Here is an 8,234-nt window from a genome sequence, read left to right as displayed (position 1 = left end):
TGGCACTCCCCCTACAGGGCTTTCGGATTATAAAATCCTGGGAACTGACTTTTGTTTTGAATTCCATCTCACTGGCTGTTTACTCCTGAATTCGTCTTTCCCATGGAACAATAGACAATTTGACCTTGAACATTGACAGATGTGTAATGAGTGGTGCAGGGAGAACAAGAGCGTCTAAAGCAAAGGAATCTAAAGAGGCTAAGGAAAAAGAAAAGGAAAAGGAAAGAAGACCAGCACAATTTGTACAAACAACATTGACCCAAGGACGCCGATCGTCGGTTCCAGCTGTACTGGTGTCTCATAGAGAACAAGGGGAAATAACTGAGAAGTCCACTGAGGAAGATATGGCAGCAGGTGGGTCAGACACACTATTAAAACAAATATTGGAGCAACTATCAAGTTTAAATCAGAAGGTGGACGATCAGTCTGTGAAGATAGATAAAGCAACTTCCTCGATCCAAAAACTGACTGACCAAGTTTCCCAGCACACGCAAGCCATAGAGAAATTGCAAGGAGCAACAGCGGAAAATCGAGAATTAGCTGGAGAAGCAATCCAGAAAGTGGGAGTCCTACAAAAAGAGGTTGAAGAAATAAAAGGAGAAGTTAGGCCCCTGCACAAACAGGTGGGTGAACAACAAGTCTATCTGTCAATGGTGGAACTGAAAAATCGTGAGAGCAACATCAAATTGAGAGGTATTCCAGAACTCGAGCAAGGAGACTTGATTGGATACTTAACACAGGAATTCTCGAAGTTCTGGGGTTTAAAGGAAGACACGGATTTTAGGATTGTCTCGGCATACAGATTGGGAAGACTGGTAAGGAAAGACAGATCCAGAGACTGCTTGATAATTTTAAGAACAAAGGAAGAGAGAGACAAGATCCTAGGCCTTCACTTCAAAAAAGCAATTGAAATACAAGACAAAAGAGTGGAAATTTACAGAGATATTCCGAGGCAGCTGCTGGACCTTAGAGCCACCTATACAGAATTAGCAAAATTGCTGAGACACAACGCAATTCCCTATAGGTGGGAGTTTCCACAGGGATTATCCTTCACCTACAAAGAAAGGAAGGTTAAAATAAGAACACCTGAAGATAACCAAAGGTTCCTTCACGACCACGGAGAAGATCTCCAAAAAGGAGCGGATTGGCTTCCAGTTTTACCAGCACCAGCACCGCCCGGAAGTGGGCCAACGCCTATACCTTCGGGATCTGAACAAAAGAAAGACACCCCATCTTAAGAACATCTTAATTAGAACAGGATGTCTCTGCAGCTACTTAGTTGGAACATAAATGGCGGGAATTCTCCGGAAAAAAGGAGAAGGATATTTCATATCCTAAAAAAAGAACAATTGGATGTAATATGTTTGCAAGAAACACATGTGACTAGGCTCCACAGGAAAGTATTAATCAATAAAAGACTTGGCCAAGAATTTATCTCATCAGACAAAGTTAAAAAAAGAGGTGTTGTAATTTATGCAAAGGAGAACCTGTCGCCAAAATTTCTATTTAAAGATGATCATGGAAGAATTCTCGCAATTGAAATCCAAACACAAGGGGAAAAGATTTTGATATTAGGAATCTACGCGCCAAATGATGGAAAATCAGAATTCTACAAGAAGCTGCATGAGACAATGATGGACTATCTGGACTATGCAAATATTATTGTGATGGGAGACATGAATGGGGTGGTGTCTACAAATATGGACAAATCTCAAAATCAAAACTTAACAACAGACGGCAGACTCCCTAAAACTTTCTTTGAAATGACAGACAATATGGACTTGATTGACATTTGGAGGACAAGGAACCCCTTGGGTAAAGAAGGAACTTTCTTTTCTGAGGCCCACTTGTCATGGACACGAATCGACCAAATTTGGATATCTAGAGGGCTGGCTCCGAAAACGAGAAAAGTGGAAATCTGCCCAAAAACCTGCTCCGACCATAATGCCTTAAAAATGGAATTGAGACTTTTCCCAACTGGATCCTTCAGATGGAGAATGAATGACACCTTGCTAAGAGATCAAGAGATTGTTAAGAAGGCCCAAAAAACGCTAAAGGACTACTTTGAAATAAATTTGAATACTACGGTGGAGAAAAGAATAATCTGGGACGCTAGTAAAGCTGTAATGAGAGGGTTTCTGATACAACAGAATACAATAAAGAGAAAATTTTGGAATGGAAAAAAGGAAAAAATTCTAGAGAAAATAAGTGAAGGAGAGAAAAAGCTGAGAACTAATCCGAAGTCAAAAGAGGTGCTAAGAGAGATCAAATTCCATCAAGCACAATATTCGAAATTGATTAACCAAGAGATTGAGTGGAAAATCAAACAAATGAAGCAGAGATCGTTTGAATCAGCAAATAAATGTGGAAAGTTGCTAGCTTGGCAATTGAAAAAAAGACAAAAGCTAAACACGGTCACAAACTTGGAGATTCAAGGAAAAATAGTTCAGAAACCAGAAGAAATAAGAAAGTGCTTCCACAGATATTTCAAAGAACTTTATGCACAGGGGCCTCAGAAAGAATCGGAAATAGACCAATTTTTGAGGACAAATGGACTATCCAAAATAAGTCAAGATAAAAGATCAATTCTCAACAGTAAAATAACTCAACAGGAAATTGAAGGTGCCATACAAAATATGCAACTTGGCAAATCTCCAGGCCCAGATGGTCTCACCTCCAAATATTATAAGACTCTGAAGGATTGTTTGATACAACCGTTGCTGGAGGTTTGCAACCAGATTATGGAGGGGAGAAGGGCACCGGAAACGTGGAAAGAAGCATTCATCACATTGATTCCTAAGTCAGAGAAGGAAAAGACTCAGCTTAAGAACTACCGTCCCATCTCACTCCTGAATGTGGATTACAAAATATTTGCAGACATTTTAGCAAGTAGACTTAAAAACGTTTTAAACGAAGTAATTCACAAGGACCAAGCAGGCTTTCTCCCTGGTAGACACATGTCTGATAACACCAGGAACATTATTGATATATTGGAATTGTTGAGAATTAGAAACACAAGGGCTGCTTTAATCTTTATTGATGCGGAGAAAGCATTTGACAACATTTCTTGGATGTTTATGAAGAAAAACTTGAAGGGGATGGGAGTGGGACGGGGGTTTGAAAATGGACTAGAAGCAATTTATTCAGAGCAAAAAGCCAAGTTGATAGTGAACAATGTGGTGTCGGATGAACTCCTAATTGAAAAAGGGACACGACAGGGGTGCCCTTTATCCCCTCTGCTATTTATCTCTGTTCTGGAGGTATTGCTGAATATGATTAGGGAGGACCAGTTGGTGCAAGGTATAGAGGTCGGAGCGAAACAATACAAACTGAAAGCCTTTGCAGATGACCTAGTCTTGACAGTACAGGAGCCAGTATCTAGCACAAAAAGAGTTTTGGAACTTATCCTGGAGTTTGGTCGGGTGGCGGGATTCAAGTTAAATAAACAAAAAACTAAGGTTTTGGTCAAAAATTTGACATCTACAGAGATAGAGGGGTATCAGAAAGAGACAGAGCTAAGTGTGGTTAAGAAAGTGAAATACCTGGGGGTATATTTGTCCACCAAAAATTTAAATCTTTTTAAAGATAACTATGAAAAATGTTGGTTGGAAATTAAAAAAGATCTGGATATTTGGTCAAGATTGAAACTTACCTTGTCAGGCCGAATTGCAGCTATAAAGATGTGTGTTTTGCCAAAAATGCTGTTCTTATTTCAAACCCTTCAGGTCGTGGACAGAATGGAATGTTTTGGAAAATGGCAGAAGGATATTTCTAAGTTTGTCTGGCAGGGCAAAAAGCCCCGAATAAAATTTAAAATACTAACCGACTCAAAAGAAAGAGGGGGGTTTGCCCTGCCGGACCTAAGGTTGTACTATGAAGCTGCAGCCTTCTGCTGGTTGAAGGATTGGTTCCTGTTGGAAAACACCGATGTCCTAGACCTGGAAGGGTTTGACAATGTGTATGGTTGGCATGCATACTTGTGGTATGACAAGGCGAAGGTTCATAAATTGTTCAAAAACCATATTGTCAGAAAATCAATTTTTGCCGTCTGGACGAAGTACAAGGACTTATTAGAAAGCAAGACCCCGAGGTGGCTATCACCTGTGGAAGCCAAGATTTCAAAAAAAAAGCCCAATATGGAGGCCTACTGGCCAAAGTATTGGGAACTGATTGAAAGAGTTGGAGATAATTGGAAGCTCCAAAGCCAGGACAAATTAAAAGGTAAGGTGCGAGACTGGCTACATTATGCTCAAATTCAAGAGGTATTCAAAATGGACAGAAAAGTGGGTTTCCAGTTGGAAAAATCGAAACTGGAGACGGAGTTGCTAGAACCAAAGATTAAGGTACTTTCGAGAATGTATGACCTGCTGCTTAAATGGAACACACAGGATGAGACAGTTAAATCTGCTATGATAAAATGGGCACAGGATGTGGGACACAACATTATGTCTGAAGACTGGGAAAGGTTATGGAACACCGGTATGAAATTCACGGCATGTAGTGCCTTGAAAGAGAACATTATGAAAATGGTATACCGGTGGTACATGACTCCAGTCAAGTTGGCTAAAATATATCATCTTTCTGATAATAAGTGTTGGAAATGCAAGGAGGCAGAAGGGACATTCTTTCACCTCTGGTGGACCTGCCCGAAAGTAAAGGCCTTTTGGGAAATCATACATAATGAGCTGAAAAAGGTATTTAGATATACCTTCTCTAAGAAACCAGAGGCCTTTCTCTTGGGCATGGTGGACCGGAAGGTGCCAAAGAAGGATAGAACCTTGTTTATGTATGCAACCACAGCAGCTAGGATTCTCATCGCTAAGTTCTGGAAAACACCAGATTTACCCACACTGGAGGACTGGCAGACGCAGTTGATGGACTACATGGAGTTGGCAGAAATGACTGGCAGAATCCGAGATCTGAGCGAAGAAACTATGGAGGAGGACTGGAAAAAATTTAAGGACTATTTGCAAAAACATTATAAGTTGTTTGAATGTTAAGATAGCGCACGATTAAGAAATGCTATGTTTCCGTAATTTATTTTAAGAAATGATAAAGTAAGTATTGATAGAAAAAACGAGAAATATTTGAAACAAATTATTATGTTTATTAACAATGTCAAAACTAAATTACAATTTTTTGAAATTGGTAACATAATATATTTAAAGGTACAATAAGATGGGAAACAAGATAACAAATTGCTGAACTGGTTAGAATAATGAACGCAATGCTGAGAGGATGTGAGGAGGTCCAAAAGTGAAATGCTGAAGGATGTTAAGGAAAGTTTCATAACATTTTTTCTTGTTTTTATTTTTTCTTATATATATATATAAAAAATGTTTCTTGTATCTTGCCATGTAAACAAATTTGTAAATCTATGAAAAGAAACGCAATAAAAAATCTTTAAAAAAAAAAAAAATGGAATGCAACTCTCCCCTCCTGCAATTCCTGGCAGCCAGTGTTCAGAGGTGTTCAGAGCAGGGTTGCCACATCTGGTCAGGCAAAATAAGGGACAGGGATGGGGGTGGGGATTAAAAATGGCTGTACCTGTTGCAAAAATGACTTCAAAGAATCGATTGCAATGGGTTGATCCAGTGCTGGTCATACTCATGGAGCAGACCCAATAAAACTTATGGATCTAAGTTAGTGAAGCACATTCATTTCAATGAATCACATCCTCTCCACTTACTGAGTTTCTGCCTGTCAGAAGAATGGCAAACGTAGAAACCCAGCCAGAAAGAGAGGTGGAGATAGCAACCGCTTCTGTTTCTCTTCCTCACAGAACTTGGCCTCCAACACCCCTTTCTAAATAGCTGCTAATGCCAATTCATACAATGTTGTTGTTTAGTTGTGTCTGACTCTTTGTGACTCCATGGACCAGAGCATGCCAGGCACTCCTGTCTTCCACTGCCTCCTGCAGTTTGGTCAAACTAAATCCTTACACACACGCACCTAATCAAATCTGTGAGGCTTCAGATGGAACTTTTAGGAGAGGAGTACAAAGGATAACTCATCAAGTTATCAGAGTTGACTTAGCTGCACCTGGTCATCCATATCTGCCAGAGCTTCTTGGATATGCTACAGTGATTATGTTCATGCACTATGAATGGTGAACATAAAGGACCCCTGGGTGGTTAAGTCCAGTCGAATTCAACTTTGGGGTGCAGCACTCATCTCTGTTTTCAGACCAAGGGAGCTGGCGTTTGTCCACAGACAGCTTTCCGGGTCATGTGGCCAGCATGACTTAACCACTTCTGGCACAATGGAACACTGTGATGGAAACCAGAGTGCACGGAAACGCCGTTTACCTTCCCACCACAGCAATACCTGTTTATCTACATGCACTGGTGTGCTTTCAAACTGCTAGGTTGGCAGGAGCTGGGACAGAGCAACAGGAACTCACACCATTGTGCAAATTTGAACTGCTGACCTTACAATTGGCAAGCCCCAGACGCTTGGTGGTTTACACCACAGCGCCACCTGTGTTTCTTAGTCACTGACTGTCAGTGTTGAGCATACTAATAGTCTAACTCAGCATAACACAATCTCCCATGCTTCTAAATGTTCTTTTTCCCCTCTGGCTTCCAAGAAACAGGTGATTTGTGACATTTATAGCTTTTTTTTTTAGTTATGGGAAAAATAAGGGGCTGGGCCGCTAAGTGATCGCAATACACCTGCATCTTGAGAATTCATCGAATTAATCAGGTGCTGTATGAAGTACATCAGATACAATTGAAAGCTTAGTGAATGGCTAGTATTGTAACATCAGAAGAGGCGAGGGGTGTTAGGAATGAGACTCCCCCAAATATCCTAATATTTATGGAAGTTAGTCTATCTTTAAATACCCAGAAGCTGTCCCTACCACTCCAGAAAAGCAGTGAAGAGAAGAGAAGGCTGTTACAATGGAAGAGCAGTCTCTGCGGTTGACATCCCTCAGAGGTGTGGAAAAATGGCCAGAGAAGATCTATCCTTCCAGGGAGCACTCAGGGCTGATTTCCTTCAGAATGGAGAGGTTGGATATCCTTGCAGTCCATGGGACTCTCAAGAGTCTCCTCCAGCACCAGAACTCAAAAGCATCCATTCTTCGGCGATCAGCCTTCTTTTTGGTCCAGCTCTCATTTCCATACATCACTACTGGGAAAACCAGAGCTTGAACTATACGGACCTTTGTTGGCACTTATAGCAATTTATAAAAAGAAGTAAATCACCCCACAATTCCTCCTCCTCCTAAAAATAATAACAATTTTATTTATACTGCACCCATCTGGCTGGGTTTCCCCAGCAACTCTGGGCGGCTTACAGCATATCTGTAACATCAAGCATTAAAAACCTCCCGATATAGGGCTGCCTTCAGGTGTCTTCTAAAATACGTTTATTCTCTGGACCATCCATCACCAGACATGGGAATCACAGGGTGATTTGAGACATAATATAAAGCATACAGCACAAAATACCAACCAAATTGCAATTATTAATAAAATAAATCAGCAATGAAATAGAACAACAGAGGAAACATGGGGCCATGTGCACCCTAAATTAATTTCACTAAAGTTATGGGAGAACAAGTATGATTACATTCCATCTGAAACAGGCTAAATACCCAATTCCTGTTCAAAAGACCCAGCCACTAACGCTGTTTCCATCTGTTGGTGCCCATTGGTACTGGTAAGGCAAAAGGCAGGGAGACCAACAGTTGAGTCAGACCCAATAATACGCAGAGCCAACTAATTTTGTCCCCATCATCTTCTCTTTTGAGTACTTCAAGGGCAAAACTTAGACGAAGGATAAAAAGCTGGCAGGCAGTGCCATGCAATGGATATATTGTAATTAAGAAGGTCGGCAGGTAAGGGCTGGCTGAAGGTGGCCTGAGATTGATGGAACATGGCTCCATTTGCCTTGATAAATTAGCCTCCACAAGCGACAACTCTCTTGAGAACTTTGCCCAAGTGGAAATATTAATAATTGGGCAATGGTTATCACAAACCTTATAGACCAGGGAGGATCTCCTAGGGAGAGGGTACTGTCAGATGCTGTTGCGGTTGCTCAAGAGTAAACAGGCAAGACTCCAACCTGTCTTTTCCAGGCTTTATTCTTGGTGCAAACTATTTACAGTGAAGAGCGTCGTAAGTTCATGTCTGACTCAATAGCTAGCAGAATCCGGGAGTGGTCTGTTCTTGTACCTCCCTCAACATAAAAGTTTTGCCACCCCCAGCCTTTTCCGCCCCTCCCTGCGC

This window comes from Podarcis bocagei (genome assembly GCF_964188305.1).
Source record: "Podarcis bocagei genome assembly, chromosome: 16".
NCBI lineage: Eukaryota > Metazoa > Chordata > Lepidosauria > Squamata > Lacertidae > Podarcis > Podarcis bocagei.
This window is presented reverse-complemented; position numbering follows the sequence as displayed.